This window comes from Malaclemys terrapin, chromosome 7, assembly GCF_027887155.1.
Source record: "Malaclemys terrapin pileata isolate rMalTer1 chromosome 7, rMalTer1.hap1, whole genome shotgun sequence".
Taxonomy (NCBI): Eukaryota; Metazoa; Chordata; order Testudines; family Emydidae; genus Malaclemys; species Malaclemys terrapin.
In genome coordinates this window covers 3,633,026-3,648,863 of record NC_071511.1, presented here as the reverse complement: position 1 = coordinate 3,648,863, position 15,838 = coordinate 3,633,026, and the positions used below count along the sequence as shown (strand labels likewise).

The 15,838-nt window shown below is 38.9% G+C and overlaps 1 protein-coding gene across 5 annotated transcripts in view; it reads left to right on the top strand.

Moving 5' to 3' along the window:
* FHIT (fragile histidine triad diadenosine triphosphatase) overlaps positions 1-15,838 on the top strand; it is a 1,028,576-nt gene that overhangs the window by 51,641 nt on the left and 961,097 nt on the right. Inside the window, exon 1 of one of the 5 annotated variants that reach the window (XM_054036273.1) lies at positions 1,994-2,047. The exons of the other annotated variants lie outside the window; for them this stretch is intronic. The gene's annotated coding sequence lies outside the window, so the exon portion shown is untranslated. Of the gene's footprint in view, positions 1-1,993; positions 2,048-15,838 lie in introns of those variants that run through there. 5 annotated transcript variants of the gene reach the window in all.

Genomic DNA, 15,838 nt, shown 5'->3' with positions numbered 1-15,838 from the left:
AACCGAGTCTCCAGGAGTGTGGATCTATTGTAAAGCAATTATATGTGAAGAAATGAAAAATACTTGCCTATTGTTCTGTTTCTTTGAGTATTTGCTTTTGTATCAGTTGAGTGCCCTTGTCACTGGTTGGGCATCTCCTAGTAATTTTTCCTCCCAATTAATTGTTCCTAATGTGTTTCTAGGCTTTCCTTTAACAAAGTGATTGCTAGAATTCCACAACAGAGGAGGTGCATGCTTATCTTTATCTGGAGTCCAATCACTACAGCAAGGGGTGTATTTCTATTAAAAGGCAAATGCTTCCAGAGAAAAATTAGAAATAATGTACTGTTGTAATGAAAATTGCAATAAGGACTGCCTCTAATAGGTTTCTTTCATAAACGGCCACTTTAAAGCATCCATAAGGTTTCCAGGATAATTTTCTTTAACCTTTATTTGAAGTCAACCTTTATGAGGCCAATTATTTTTGTTACTTCCCAGGGGTGGTAGCGTAAGATAGGCATACATATATTTATATGTTTTTTAAAACATAGTTGCATTGAACAAACTGGGTTTTAAATTTTTTAATTGTCTTAAGTGAAGTAGCTGACTTTACAAGATAGACAGTGAGGTGTCTGCAAATACACCATGGCAGAATCAAGCCGTGTATTATTAATGTGTCTTTTAAAATGATGTAGCTGGTTATATTTATGGAATGCCAGTCATATTATCTTATCACCAATACAATTCAAAAACGATTCTTGAGTAAGGGTAATGTGCTGTTGATAATGGTATTGATCAAATTTAGGTTCCCTTTTACTAAACACAATCAGTAAGCCACTAGCATCTCCAATAAATACTTATGCTTTAAAGGTCAATCCAGACCTTGTGGACTGTTTTTGCTTTCCCCGATAAAAGGAAATGCAAGCGTGCCAAATTGCTTTGCTCCAGCTTAACCATAGCTCTGAATGAATCCATAAATGCTACAAAAGGGAAGCTTATAAACACATGCTGCACAGAAGGGAAAAAATGTCATGCCTACCTAATCCTTTTCCTGAGGGGGGGAAATGTGTTTATTCTTGTTTTGAGAATTGATGGATGACTTATATGAAAACTGGGTGTTACGTTAATGATCAAGAATTCTCTTTCACATTCCCAATGGAGATATAAAGTCAACATTGGTGTTTTGCTTTTTCCAATATATGCTCTCTGAAATGTGTCAGTAGGGGAACCTACCTGTGCTAGACCCAATCAAAATAGCATGCTTGTGTCTAAATTCTTTTTCTTGGAACACACATCTTTCATATTCAATGACAAGGTGTTTCTTAAAAGCAGTTGTTTTTCCATAGCTCTTGCTTTCAGGATGAAGTGTTGAAAGACTACCACATATTTCTGTGTACAAAATGGAGACCTGTGCTACCCAAAGGCTATATGCTGCCCTTAGTCAACTCCAGTAGCAGTAATGGTGGCGGGGGAGTTTTGCTGTGGAGTGAGAGCAGTATATGGCTTTCAATCCAATCAATAACATGAGCAGGAAAACAAGTCTAAAATAGAGTTCAAGTGTAAAAGTACTCGGAAAAAGCCAGATTTCCCTCACCATAAATACATTCCTCCAGAAAGCAAGACAGCAGTATTTCATGCCTTGCTCCCTGCACAGAGATTTTTCTCATAGTGTGGTGACTGGCAAAAAGAAATTACACAATATTAGCAGTAGTTGCCTTGGCAAGGTTCCTTGGTACAGTAACTTAGACCTTTTTTTTTTTTAAATAAAAATGGTAACTAACAACAAACTAACTAACTAGAAGGGTAATTGTAACAAGAGAAAGGAATTTCCTAACAAGTCTGCTGAGCTCCGTCTCAGGCCGGGGACGGTAGAGAAGGAACTGGAGAGACCGGCCACGCATGCGTACTATTAAGCTAGACTCTCAGCAGGGGGGCAGCCTCTGCGCATGCGTGGCCGGTACGAGTACTGCTACAAAAATCTCCGAGCAAAGGCGCAGGGACGCACCAACATCCGGAGTGGAGCACCCACAGGGACACTCATCTCGAAGAACGTCAGTTACTGCACAGGGTGAGTAACCTCCTCTTTCCAGTGGGTATTTCTTCAGGCATCACTACGAAGGATTCTCTGTGAAAGAAAATGTAAGAATGAAGAAACAATGGCTAAAGTTCAATACTACATGTATTGATATGATACGCTCCCCACACATGCACACTTAGAATGAATTGATTAGTTCAATGGCATAACCCTTCCTCTGTTTATCATTTAATGGTCTGTTGCTATGTTTCTAGCTTTAATACTTCAAGTGCAATGGGGTGACATTGCAGTCACACACAGTGATTTTTTCATCTTGTGTATAAATACAGATTAAAATTGATGAGTGCTGAATCATTTTCTCTGAGCTAGATAGTGGGGAGAAGTGACTTTTGTCACGGGCATTGGCAACATCATACATATTGCTGTTTTACTACATAGGAGAAAGATAATTCCCAAGAAAGAAAGTTCTCTGGCTATGTACAGTATTGTTCATCCAGACTCTTCCTTCATATTTGTGTACAAGAAGGGGGTTACTGGAGTCACATGTTGTAAATAATGGACATATTTCCAAGAGACCGAAGATCCATTGTCCCTCCCAGGCACAGGATCAGTTTTTTTTTCCTTTTTGAACACTAATAGATAACGAATGACAGGATACGTATACTGGTTCCCTAACTAATCATCTTTGCAAAAGTATTTGCCACATGAGTTTAGCAGCCAGTCTCTCTCAAACTGCTAGAGCTAGAGATTAATGCATTATACTGCTTGAGGGCTGAGACTACAATTTTTAGGTTGTATCTAACATTGGTTTCTCGCTCTGCTTTACAGGTTCTCAAGACAGTGGCTGCTAAAATCATGTGAGAATTTAAATGGAAATAGGGGATGGGGAAAAGAAGATGGCAACCAAATTACATGATTTTAAAGTCCAGTATATCTTGATGGCAGGTCTAACAGTTTATTCTCTAATTCAGTTTGCTTAAATGAAGCTGTCTGGATAACTCTGTTTAGAATAACAAGGGTGAAATACTACCTGCAATTGGTTATTTAATCGGCAAGCACAGTTTTAAAATCCAGGACAATATATTATAATTTCAAAATTCCATAACTATTCTTATTGTGACATATCTATAACTCCTGCTTTATCTTATCTTAGAAGCTGAAATGTATGGTGACTTGATTTTAAGGTTTAAATACTAAACTTAATGCCCATTGAAATATTATCCTTTGGAAGTCCGAACATATACTTTCTTGATGTCAAGTGCTTACCTTTTCTCATAGCACAGAATACCAGGTTCCAAATCTGAAATTAGGCATTTGGTTTTTAAGAGCTCTTATTAGAGTTTAAGTTAAATTTAGTACACCATGCCTTCTATTTCTCAAGTGGAAAAGAATAATTTCAATAAATATCCTTCCACACCAGTGGAATACCAGCAAGATTTTTTTATATGATGAAGGTAGCACAGAAAGATGTAGTATTTTAATGCTAGCAAACACAACATCATTTTTCAATGTCTTTCTGATGACAATCTGGTTATTAGGTTGTCACAGGTTTTTGACAAAATATAGTGTTGGGCTACCTAATTAGATTGCTTCAAAGCCCATTGGGGATGCTGATATTTTTCTAATAATTTTTGGTCTAGGTTGTTCTTGTTAAAGGCAAACTTATCAGTCTTGTGAGAAATGTTTGCTTTTTATACTCACCATGCTAAACATGAAAAATCCACTAATGCCTAATACATGTAAAGCAGAGTATGCTCTACATTGGAAGTATCATATGTTTGCAAGTTGTAGCTGCTGGGTAGAAATGCCCAAATGCTGTTTAGTCTATAAATAAATAATTTATACAAAAATGAGAATTAAATTGCAATCTTTACTTTTAATTTAGAAAAATCTCTTCAGCCAGTTTTTACTTTTAAAGATCAATAACGAAAGTCTGTGGTCTGAAAGAGTTTGTACTTCTCAAACTGCAAGATAGAAATTTATTTTTGCATCTGCTTATTTAATATTTTATAAAGCAACTGATTATGTGAAGAAGGAACTTGGTTTCTCTTGTGAATGTCATCATAGTAGATTTGTTTGAGAGACTTGTTTTGTGGATTACTCAATTGATAAAAATAGCTCTGCATTGTTTAATATAAACGTAGGTTTCTTTGTTAGTAAGGTTCAGGTACTATTGTATGATATCAGAATGATCTGGAGATCTTGGCAGTAAATCATTTCATTACAGGATCTGTAAGGCCCTGATTCAGCAAAGCCCTTAAACTTGTGCTTAAAATAAAGAATATGATTAAGTCTGATTGTCTTAAGTGGGGCTTAAGTGAAAACTTAAATGCTTGCTGCATTGAGTACTGAATAGAAAAATGTAGCACCTTCAAACCTCCCCACCTACAATACCCCGCAGGCTCAAGCCTGGGTCTAAATCTGCCTTTTACAACTAGGAAACTTTTAAACAGAAGCAGACCCAAAGCTGGGCTCAAAAACAAATTCACTGTCACTTTCTCAGTGGGTTTATCTGTCATTAGGCATGAGAGAACAAACTGCTATTTTTAAAAGAAGGTTTTAATATCTTCAACTACAGCTTAGAAAAAAATGGCAATATAATCCCCAGTAGGTAACTTACTTATCTTGACATTTATTTATTTAAAATATTTATACAGGAATGGCCACTGAAATGCATCATTCCATTGGCAAGAGGCTTTTTGGCAGGAGCAGGACCAAGGACAGCATACATTACTGCAGATGTGAGACGTGTTTAAACTAAATCAAATAGAACGACTCTCTGGCAAGAGGTTAATAATGCCAATCAATAAAAAAAGACATTCTTTATCAAACATTTCTGAAATTGCAGTTTTGAACTCTCAGTACAAATCAAATAAAGAGATCTTTTCTAATTTTGTCTTTTCATATTGTATTCTATTGACATAAAAAGCTGGTCTCATTCATTGAAAAATCCATTTTACAGCTAAAAGTTTCTCCAGTGTTGTACAACTGAGGCATTCCTTTAGCTGAAATTGCAATCCTCAAGTGTGTGCTTCATACCCCCACACTTTGGATTTCATAATGCCCCTCCTTTTTGAAAATATTAAAACTCAAGCTACTGCAAATATGCTATTGAAAATTGTAGCATTTTGGACTATTATATAAAAAGTTACACTTTTCATGAATAAGAGATGATTCATTAAACAGGTATCAAAATGTTTGTTTATTTTTAAATTTGAAACCTGCTTTTAGGTTTTCAAATAACTCTGCCTTCGCTCTCCAGCAGAAGGAAGGGTCTGTTGAACTCTCTGCTGATAATGTTACCAGTAGAACCCAGGAGGTGGGGGGCCAACAGACATTGCTCCAGCTGTCATCCTGGAACTCTGCGATTTATATGTCTTCCTTCTACTTGCCCCCATGTACTAGCGCCAGTTCCTACCTCTTGTAAGAATCACAGTAAGGCAGGCTGAGGTGGGATCTCAGTGAGGATGAATGGTTGGGAAGTCAGTGTAAAAGCAAACAAAACTGGATTCTTTGCAAGAGAGCAAGTAAAGTCATGTCCTCGTTACTAAATGTTTTGTTTTTTTCCTCCCACCAAATGCTCTGTTGTTAATGTTGAAAACCAGCAACAGGTCATTTTTAGCTACTTATTCTAGTTTGTACTAAATATCAGTATTCCATACTACGCATTGTGGGGGATAAATTCTTATCTTAATGTACACACATAATGTAGATGAAGTCCTGGTGAATCGGCCAACCCAGTGTTAACCACCAGCATGTTATGTTGTCCAAAATATCCCAACGGAGGCTATTAAGAGGTTTCACTGTATTTCATTGGTTTCAGTGAATTTTTATATTGAGTTCTGTGAATATAGAAATAAAAATTCTTCTTAAACGTGTTAAATTTTGCACAAGTATTTGGGCAACCAAAACCACCCTGATACACTTCAAATTCACCTTCCTTTGGCATTCTGTAGGTACCAAGTTTCCATTACACAGGAAAGGATGGTTTTGTTGTTTTGCCTCAAGCTGTAGAATCAGTATATCATACCAGAGAGATCAGTATTTTTCCATTATCTCATAGAGCTCCCATGTTTACATAAATTCCCCCAACACACTGCGGTATTTGTATCCATAGTTGTTTATACCCTTGTAATTTTGGGTCATTTTGTACTTTTCAAAGTTAAGTTGCAAATCAATACTTACAGCATTAACCCAAGGCAAATGCATGCTCTTTACCTGAAAGGTTGGTAAGGATTCAAGCTTATTTCAAATGCTATTAAATAAACTTTGAATTCAATTCTAAGTGATATTCACCCCCAGAATGAACTTATTTGGATGTTCTATTAAAATTGTTGAATTTATGGGAAAGAATGCAAAAGAAAATCGATAGGTTTATTTCTATGTATCCTTCTCTGGCTTTTTTGTTTAAATTAGTGGAAAAAATACTGTAAATAGTCAACAGATTATCTAAAGCCACAGATTAGCAAATCTTGCTATTAAAAGAGAATAAATAATACTGCTGATGTTTTTAGAGTGCTTGCTGTGTTGTTGGTTTTAATTAAAGCCAACAACACACTGATTTGGGTTTGTCTAGGTTTGTTTTGCTTGACATTTCAGGTTAGTTTGAAACCTAGAAAACTTCCAAATGAATACATCAGAGCATGCACACTGCATTATAAAACCAGCAAATTTTACCCAAACTCCCCAAAGCAGGCTTTGGCTACCTTTAAACTTTGTGTCTTTTGGGTAGGTCACCTAGTGTCTTCTCACTCCCTCATCTTGCATCTTTGTTAGAAGCCGACCCCCTCCCAGATCTATGCATGCTTGTAGTAAAATGACAAGAAAGACACCTCTGGGTCTCCACTAGGTCTTAGCCTCACCCTAATGTGAGAGTTCAGTCCCAAAATGGACTATTGTAGAGATGTTATTAATAGAAAGGGGACCCTATGGTGCACATCAGACACTACACAGTGCTCTTTCTGTAATAATTACTTTTATTAGCCAGCCAAACAGCAGTACATGTTCTTCAGTCTAGTCAAAGAGAGAGAGAATAATCCGGAATGTCTAGCATTTGCATTACTCACACCATCCCTTGCAGAAAAACCCAAAGTGTGAGTCATCATTCTCACCAGCATCATCAGCACCAGTGGTCATCATCCTGGCATCCCCCTTCAGCTCCCAGCCCAAGACATGCAGGCTAGGTTACAGCTTTTATAATGTGTTGGGCTGATGCTGACTGGGATTTATATATACTTATGAAGGTTTTTCTTTTTTTGAACTTACTTCCACACCCCACTACTTTTAGGGTGTCCTGTTTTCCATAGATTAACTTGTTTGTTCCCCTTATACTCATTAACATTTATGTCACTCTATCACCAGAACAACAGGTGGTTTACCTTAAGGAAATAATATAATATATGGAGCTATACCGATCTCATAGAGCTGGAAGGGACCCTGAAAGGTCATCGAGTCCAGCCCTGTCTTCACTAGCAGAACCAAGTACTGATTTTGCCCCAGATCCCCTAAGTGGCCCCTTCAAGGATTGAACTCACAACCATGGGTTTAGTAGGGTAATGCTCAAACCACTGAGCTATCCATCCTCCCTCTAATAGTTCACCCTGGCTACTGACCATCGTCTTGTGGTGTCTAGTGATCTCTTGTAGACATAATTATTCAAACTCAGAAGTTATTTTCGAAACATCAGCATATCACAAGCAGAGACACAAGCTCAGCAAGTTTATTATTAACCAACTTATGCTAACTTATCTTTATAATATAGTGATCTTATCCTAAATCGGATAAATTAAATATCTTACAGGCCTAAGCCCGCAAGTATTGTGTTACAACATTAATTAATACTTATATTTCCCCTCTGTATCCTAAATAGACCTGATATCTTTTATTCTTAGCAACAATACAATCTTGTGGTCTCAAATTTGGAAGCAGGGAATGAGCAGGACCAAGGGGAGCCTTTTCTGTATTCCTACCTCTCCAAATGATTATTCAAAAGCTATGTAGAGTTTAGTGAATCTAACAGCCTGTCCACTTTGTCACTATCCTCCAGGTTCCCCGAAGTAGGGGGCAGCCACATGGGACACCCTCTGTAGATGCTGGAAGTAAAGAATGGGTAAAAGGCCACTAGCTCTCTGCTTGCTCCCTCTGATGGGCGCAGTCAGGGCACAGAACTCTTGTGGGGAGGGGCTTTCCTGCCTATAGTGGGAAATTGAAAAGTTTGAGGTTTTCCTCTTAGTTGACCCCATCCCAATCTTGTTTTTCTGCTATTTTTTTAAACAAAAAATCATCAAAACAAAGTAACAAAAAACTCACCCAACTGCTATTTAAAACAAAACCCAGAACAACAACAAATTTTAATAAGGAAATCTATCCTCACTTCCCCAGTAAGTGAGTTTGGACCACATTGGGTTTCAAAAAGTGTCCTCTTTGCAATATACCTAAAAAGACCCACCCTCACTTTCTATTCCTCTTATCTATTGTATTTATAGAAAAGTCTTCTCCATAGTAGATAAATGCCAATTGCATTACTTTGTAACCCTTCTGCCTGGTGGAGTTAGTAACAACAAGGGCTAATTTCAATATCTAAGGCAGGGGTTGGCAACGTTTGGCACGCGGCTCGCCAGGGTAAGCACCTTGCCGGGCCGGGCCAGTTTATTTACCTGCTGACGCGGCAGGTTCGGCCGATCGCGGCCCCCATTGGCCGCGGTTCACCGTCCCGGGCCAATGGGGGCTGCAGGAAGCGGCGTGGGCTAGGGATGTGCTGGCCGCGGCTTCCCGCCGCCCCCATTGGACCAGGACGGCGAACCGTGGCTAGTGGGGGCCGCGATCGGCCAAACCTGCCGCGTCAGCAGGTAAATAAACTGGCCCAGTCCGCCAAGGTGCTTACCCTGGTGAGCCGCGTGCCAAACATTGCTGACCCCTGATCTAAGGGTTCCTCTTAACAATACAAAACAGTACCAGCTCAAGCCACCACCCAGTAATCTGGGAAAATTAAAGACCGCCCCATGGCACCTCTAAGAGTCAGTACTTCCCCCCTTGCAAGCACTAAGTCCGTTTATAGCAAAAACACTTCTAATAAAAAGGGAGAAAGAACCCAGCATTAATGTGGGAAAACAGCACCATCATGATTCAAAATAATCTGACCACAAGCAGACACCCACCGCAGAGTGGGCAGTATCCTTTGCCTTGGTTTCTCACCTTGCATTGTGAAAGTCCAACAGACAAACGTTCCTTTAACATGCCACTCTCCTCTCCCTCCATTGCACCCCATTCACAGTTGCTATCCTTGGTAAGCAAAGCCCCTGAGTTCAGAAATGTGCTCACATGAGTTCACCTTGCACCCCAAGGCTGGGGGCAGGGAACAATGACCAATGCCTCAGCTGCTGGGTTGTTGCTGCAACTGGCTCACAGTTGCCACCGTTCACTCTGCCTCTGTTGGCCGCTGCACCGTTGTTCCCTCCGCTGCCTCCGCTCCCTGCTACCGCTGTCTTTCTGCTGCAACATCATGTTCTGAGGTTCCACCACTTAACCCAGCTCTCACTGATTTCAGCAGGTAATGGGAAACCTCATTGCTAGAGCAGGCTTTGCAGTCTCTTTCACTGCAACACTGTCCCAACACCAACTCTAAGGCTCAGCACATGGTTATTGGTGATTTCAGCTCTAGTGATCACTGAGCAAATTGAGTCTAATCAGCTCTGTTTTTAAACAATAGCAAGAGACTAGTCAAATGGTGTTTAGGACTCTTCAGGCAGAACCCACACCTCCAGGTAGGAACATCTGTCCCTTCTCTCTTTCTTTACTTTGCTGGGATTTGGCAGCCCTGCCCCCAGCTTAGCAAGTGAGGTTCAGTTTAGGGTAACCCTCTCAATCAGGGCAGGCTAAGTACAGTTCTGCCCTTTACTCATACAGTAAGGATAACAACATTTCATTACCCCTGCACTCAATATTAGAGCTAATGTTAAAATTATCTAATACACTGGTTAAAGAAAGAGTTTCTATACATATGTGTATAATGCTTAAATTATCCAGTACAAAGTTTGGTTTCCAAATCATAAAATACATATAGTATATAATCTGCAATATCCCAAATCAAGGTTAATAAATTTAACAATGCAGATAACATATTAGCATCCAAATATTTGGATACATCACTCATAAAAAGTTATATTAAGAGTAGCTTGTGGAAAACAAATATAGCAATGAGTTTAGATTGTCCCTCAGTAATTGAGAATTTAGGATAGGTTGCCCCTCGGTAAATACAATCCATTCACTTACTTTCCCAACTTTGCTTCTCAACAGCACTTCGGCTCATTTGTCCTGGTATTGCTGATGTCCGGTGATATGTTCTAAATAGATGTCCCTTGACTGCCTGATGGTATCCAACGCCTTGAGTTGCCCCATCAGATGAGCGTAGCGCTGACTGATTCTGCATTCCTGCAACACTAGCTCGTTACTGGGGTCCCCTGTGCCCAGGGCTCCGATGATCAGCGCATGTGTTTGAACTCATAACCCCCAGCTCTCAAGGCTTTGTCCAGAGGAATGTATTTGATTTGTAACCCAACACTATCCAAAAGTGGTCATTTTGGCAAAGCAACTCCATCATACTGCGCAGCTAGGCAGAGTAGGTGTGTCTGTGCAAACATAGTCTGTTCCTGAAGTCGTCTTCCCCAGCTCACCACTGGATGTCAGGGGAGAGCTCATTCAGAACCTGCTTACAATTTAATTCATATAGACTTATTCATAGAGGATATTGTGGTGGATTCCACTTCTTCATCTTTCCTAGGATCCGGGAAGCTTTGTATGCTTTTCCTCCTCCAACTGTGTAAGTGTTGATAGTGCTTTTTTACCAATATGGAAGGAGAGCTATAGCAACGGGTGGGCTTCACAATGACTCTTTAGCTGAAAAGCCTATATTATTTAGGATTACAAATCATGAATTGCTGGTTCCTAGTCATCTACTCAGACCACTTAGCCATGCAGATCCTTTGAAAAGAGAGATCTCGAGGGGAAGTAGTCCTCAGGAAATTGCTTATTCTGAAAGAAGATGCTAAAGTCAATTATTTATTAATTTTTGTTAAAACATTCTGTGTTTTGAAACTTGACGAGTCCTTTTGTGAATTGTTGCAGTTGATTTAATTATGTTAAAATTAAATTTAACAATTAATTTTCAGTTGTCTGAGTCAAGGTGCTCCTAGTAACCTGGGACAAAACAGTTCCAGAAAAGAAGACCTGTTCTCTAGAGAAAGACTTATGGGAAAGGAACATTATTGAGTATATGGAGGAGAGATTCTGGAGACAATTAGAAATATGCCTGTTTTTTTTTTTACTCATGAGTAAGAGATTACTTCAGCTGAGCTTGAGAGAAAGTCGAAGAAGGAACATTCTTGTTCCTCATCTGATTCCACACAAATTCCAACCCCTGGAACACTCCAGCAGTAGAATATCAAGTTACAAACATTAAATCATCAGAACCAGTTATCATGAGGGCACAGGGCACTTGCTAGTGACATGTAGTAGCAGTAGCTGCATTCAAATTAACTTTTTTGTGGGTGTCACTCCACAAAGAGAACATGCTTAAGATGTTGACATGGGGATAACAGTTTGCTTGAGAATATACCACAATGTGGAGCACTCTTGAAAGGAGTGAGGGGGTTGAAGTGACAGTGTTTTCCAGTACTTCCCTAGGCATTGACAAGGAGGAATTGGAGAAGGGAGATAAAATAAAATATATCCTCAATATTCAAATGAACTAGAGTTTTAAAAGAGATGATGAAAACTAGCTGCCTTTAAAAGGGAATTGATATGATATTGAATTGCTACACATGAAAAATGTTTTTTTGAGAATGTTTTCAAAAGATATTTTGACAAGAACAAGGAGGGCGGAGGAGGTGGTATCATTAAATAAGATGGCAACTTTTGTAACCAGTTTTTTGGTATCATAGCTCAAGGGAAAGTCAATAAACTTTGATTCCCAGCATTAATGTAATTATTTTGATTTTTCTGGCTCATTCTAGGGAAGGCTGCAGTAATGTAATATCAGATGGCCGAAAGCAATTCAGAAATCCGGTGTCCCATAGGATGACGTTCAAACGTAGGAAGTCTGGGGGTGGAATAAATCATTTTCTCTGATCTTGTTAGGGATGAGAATATTACAGAGAAGCAAATGTACAGGCAGAACTAATACCAGAAGGATACTGTAGGCAGAGAAAAAAAACAAGAAGTTTCTCTCATAACCAAAGGTGTCCTTTTAAAGTGTTCTTTTTCTTTTCTTTTTTTCTCTGTGTTTTCAGCTCACTGGGTCTAAATCATCTAGGAGGGACTCTCATTGCTACTGCTGTGGGCAGTTATATTATACTAATTTAGTTCAGCTGCTATTTTATTAAAATATTTTGGGATAATCATCCATATTATTCTGAAAAATGTCCCCCTTGGTCCAGTGAGAAATTACATTAAAAAATAGCTTCCAAGGCCTGTTTTGATACAGAAACTTGCTGTGTCCTTGTGATTTTTAAATGATGCTACTGTTCTATTCTGTTTCACAATTCAAGTTTTCTTGAGGGAATGAGGAAGGTGGGTGGGATGGAAGAATCACAGTAATATAAATCCCTTGTTCGGTAGTAAAGGCCAAAGAACTTGCAAATGCATCTTAAAAAAAAAAAAGCTTGATCAGCTTTAATTGGAAATATTTTTTTCCTCAGCAAAAGAAAACGGACATCTGGCATTGTGTTATCTGTATTGTAAAGCTTTTCAACAAGTAAATTAATACGTGATGTGCAAGAGTTACCTGGAAAAGAAACAAAGCTATGAGATCTAATTACAGAATCTTATGTTTAATAGTTTATTAAAATATTTCCTTTGCCAAGGATTTTTTTTTTAGGGGTGGGGATGGGGGATGGGGGCAAGGATAGTACAATGGGAGTTCTGTAGGATTTTGCCCTTTTCTCAGCTTTTTCCACCCCTTGAATCCTGCATGTCCATCAGTGTCCTAGAAAAAGTGGTAAAGAACTTGGGATTCAAAATTAAATTCAGTAATGTGCACATATTTTGCAGGTAAAGTTGAATCATATGCATGTTAGTGTTTGCCCTTGTGTCCAGCTTTGAACCTTTGGCCCTTTAATTCTTATTAATATTCAGTTATTTAGGCTTAGGGTTAGGCTAAGCTAAGCTATTTTTTTCTGTTTTATTTTCTCTTGAGTAAGAAGAAAGTAAGGATTACCAGGTCTTTACCTATCAGAATATAGTAATTTTAAGCAAAATAATTTTTTTTAGAAAAGCGCTTGACACGTTGCTTCTTGACACAGTGAAGAGTAGCTATTGCATCTTTGTCTCCAGCCGTAGGAGAGAGAGTGCGTGACACTTTCTCTTCTTGTGCCCTCTATATAAGTTCTGGCACAGTGCCCATCCTTTCCATCAGGGAATTCAAGAACTGCTCTAGGGTAGCACCTATAGCCGTGCTAGCTACCCTTTGAGAGGCCAGCACTATATAGAATGGAGCATGTCCTGCATTGTTTCAAAGGTGAAACATGGGCTATCTGTCAGGGCATTGTGCCTGAGGCAAGTACAGGCTTTCTGGAAGACCCTCCCAGGGAATTGTGCCTCTGCACTAACTGAGGGCTGCGGCTCAAAGGCACAGTTTAGCTCATACTGTACAAATTCTTGAGTTTCATAACGAATAAGTCCATCCAGCCCCCAAAATTCTATACAGCTTCAAAGCTGTGGCAGGTTGGTTTATTTCCCAGATTGTGCAGACATGGAGGCTGCTAGCTATTCAACTTGGAGGCGGGTGAGGAAGTCCATTATCAGTCTTCATATAGTGCCAATTTCAACATTAGCTCTAATCCAGGCCTGCCCCCATCTAAAGGGAATAGTCACAGAGCCTGGTTGTCATAGACACAAAGATATGCCTGTATGCAGTCTCCTGGGCCATGTGTGACCTGGGAGGTGGTGTAAAGTTCTTTCTAGTTAGGACCTGAAGTTGAATTTTCTGGCAGCAAACCAAATCAGTCAGCAACAGATAAATATCGTTGTGACGTTATCTGATTAAAATATGACCATTTAGATCATTGTTGATACCACTGTTATATAATTGCAACAAATCTTGTACAAAATGTGGCATGAAAGATATCTATGGAAAAGTTATGATTCACTGAATATGATTATGCTATTTGCATACATTTATCATTTTTGTATCTGAAGTTAGAGTACTGGCTCTATACTTGTATTTCTAATGTGTTTGCTTCTGGGAAACACCAACAAGGTGTTTAGCCAACACATTGTGAAGGAACTATTCAAGTGGGGTATAGGTAATGTCTTCTTCTATGACTAAGCAAAATCATGCATGGGCATGTGACTTGCCCATGTGACTCCACACTCCATCTTTTACCTGTAATTTTCCACTAGCTGTGCTGAGGGCTTTGTTTGAAACAATAGATTTCCCTCCACATGGCAGAAGCTATAAAAGGTGCTGGAAACATCTCCATTTTGCCTCTTTCCTGTTCAAGCCTCTTTCCTGCTCAAACCTCTGGACTATGGACTTATACTAATTGGAAGCAACCAGAGACTTTACTAGCTAGCAGTTTATTCCATCACTGCTACAAGCCTGAATCAAGAACTTTGCAATTATTGTATGTATTTGATTTCTTTAACCAATTTTAACTCTCACCTTTCTTGCTTTCTTGCTTTTTATACATAAACGTTTAGATTTTAGATACTAAAGGATTGGCAACAGCTTGATTACTAGGTAAGATCTGAGTTATATATTGATCTGGGTGTGTGGTTGGTCCTTTGGGATCAGAGAACCTTTTATTTGATTAAATTGATTTTAAAGAACCACTCATCTTTAAGTCTAGTGTTTTTGGTGGTAACACAAGGACTGGAATACCTAAGTAAACTGCTTTTCTGTCTTCTTGTTAGCCAGTGTGGTGAAACAGAAGTTTAGTTTTGTTGCTGGTTTGGATTATCTCATGGGAGAATAACCACCAGTTTTGGGGTGTGTCTGCCCTATTTCTCAGCAGTTTGTCCTGAATTTGGCATTCTCAGTTGTGACCCACCAAGGCATGGTTACAATCGTCCCATGCAATTTTTAGATTAAGGAAAATTTTTGTAAAACTGCCTAAGTGATTTAAGAGCCTAAATTCAAATTTCAGAAGAGATTTAGGGCACAGGCCCCATTGACTTTCAATGAGAAGTGGAGTCGCTAGTGCTGTTGGGCTAGATTTACCAAAGGTGTTTATCAGTCTAAAGATGCAGTCAGTTGCACAGAGGGATTTTCAAAAACTCCTAGATGCCTTTGTAAATCTGCCCCTAAAGCATGTTTGAAAATGTGACAGGCTCCTAACTCACTTAGGCCCTTAGGAAAACTTTAGCCTAAATAAAGTTTCTTTTGTATAATTAAATGACACTCTTTGTGACATCATTGGTGGATACTTTGCAGCCTTTTATTAAACTGATAATTAATTACTATTAATTTAATTTAGGTAGTCAATTAAATTGCCTACCTAAAATGCGTAGTCTCTGGATCTTGCCTTCTCATGTGCTATTCATTTATTCTTCCTGTTTCCCTACTAGTAGAAACTGATAACAAGAGTTGCATTGTTGTTCTATACAGCTGTAAATAGTGTTATGCTTTGAAACGCCTACAGGCCTTGCATAAACCCTGATCTGATTTTTCTTGCTTTCTGGGAACTTTCATGATCCTTTATTATTGAGGCAGGTTCTTGTGTAGTGTAACTAAAGCTTGAAAATCCATCACATTGTTCTTAAAATTCATATCCCAGCATTTATGACAGTACCAAACTGATCCCATAATTCTACACTGTAGAGGTTCAG